Consider the following 1869-nt stretch of genomic DNA (forward strand, 5'->3'; position numbering starts at 1 on the left):
AAAAAGTCCTCCAACTATTAAAGGATAACCTCGTGTTGGCACATAATAGAATGAAACAACAGGCAGATCAACATCGCAACGAAAGAAGTTTTGATGTAGGTGATTGGGTATTCCTATAGCTACAACCATATAAGCAAATGTCCCTCAAGAAAGATAAGAAGGATAATAAATTATCACCAAAGTATTATGGTCCATACAAGGTGTTGCAAAAGATTGGTACTATGGCATACAAATTGGAGCTTCCTGCAGCGTCTTGATTGCACCTAGTTTTCCATGTTTCATGTTTAAAGAAGGTTATAGGCGACAAGCTCCCAGTTCAAACAATATTGCCAGAACTTGACAAGGAAGGAAAAATTATATTGGAACCAGAAGCAGTCACAGAAACAAGAACTCGACAGCTACGAAATCGATCAATTTCAAAGTATCTTATCAAGTGGAAGAAATTATCCGCTGAAGATTCCACATGGGAGGATGAGAATTTTATACAGAAGCATCCATAACTACTCAAGCATTGAGGACAACACTTTTTTGAAGGAGAGGGGCATGTTGGGTCCCTATAATACTAGTGATTACCCCATTATTATTGTCGTTGCATCCATTATTAATATTGTTGTGCCCCTATTATCCCCATATTGTTATTACTGTGCCCCATAGAATCCCTCTATTTTTATTTTTGTGGCTTTATATTATTATTGTTAGGTCGGCTGGGTTATATTGTGACTCCTTGGACTCCTATATATAGAAAGGAGGTTTTGTCATTTGAATCATCCAAGAATTGTTCATTTATGTAATGTAAAGGAGGTTGCCCCCTCGAAGAGGCTGAATTCTAAGGCGTTGATCTATCTTTTCTATCTATTCTTGAGCTGGTTTCATAACACAATACCTTAGGCAAATCCCTTGGTAATGTCATTAGCATTATTTGACAGGATCACATAATCGTTCAGTCCCATTACTATGGGTCAATTACCATGGTAAAGACCAATAGTATCCAGATTACCATGGTTCAGATTTTGTACGCGACTTTCATTAACAAGACCTGTGTATGTACGCGAACTTGATTCTCAGGACCCACGTATACTTTCTCAAACTTTACCTTTACCATCCATCTGTCTCTGAAGTGACATTCCTTTGTCCATATCACCTATAACATTTGTACCAGTCTACATGGGTTCCACGTTGACATATTTATTAAGTAGATTTCCATCAAGGAAAACACATTAGCCATAATGCCAACAATCTCCCCCTTTGGACTTGATGGAAACCACTTTGGTGTTTGGTCACCACCTGTAATCACCTACAAACACACCTGTAAATACCAAGAATTTCACCAAGATTCTCTCCAAGCATTCTTCTTCAAACGCCAAGATTCTCTCCAAGCATTCTTCTTCAAACACCAATCTTCTCTCCCCCTTTGAAACCAAGGGAAAAGTGTTGAAATGTGTTGAATGAAGGCTTCTGCCCCCCTTTGTAGAGAGGATCGTTGTAGGTCTAATATTTTGAATATGAAAACTGCATACTCACCATGCTCCCCCTTAGCATATGTTGAACCTTCTGAATATATTCAATAGAGTACAAGAATTGATGACTCAACCACATATGACCTTTCCTATGACCAATGACTCTATGATCCCATGATTACATCAATTACCCAACTTGTGGGGTTTACATATTGGACCAAATTTTTTACATAAATGTCCCAACATAATGGGATTACATACATTACATGACTTGATCCCAAGAGCCTATATATGACTGAATTTTACAATGATTTACAACATGGGTCTTTTCATGACCTTTACATCAAGATACATATATGAAATTTATATTCAAAAACCAGAGACCTCAATAGTGAGGTATAAATACCATTAT

Source organism: Pinus tabuliformis, chromosome 5_1 (assembly GCF_031772625.1).
Source record: "Pinus tabuliformis cultivar Carrire ecotype Pingquan chromosome 5_1, CPIR1, whole genome shotgun sequence".
Taxonomy (NCBI): domain Eukaryota; kingdom Viridiplantae; phylum Streptophyta; class Pinopsida; order Pinales; family Pinaceae; genus Pinus; species Pinus tabuliformis.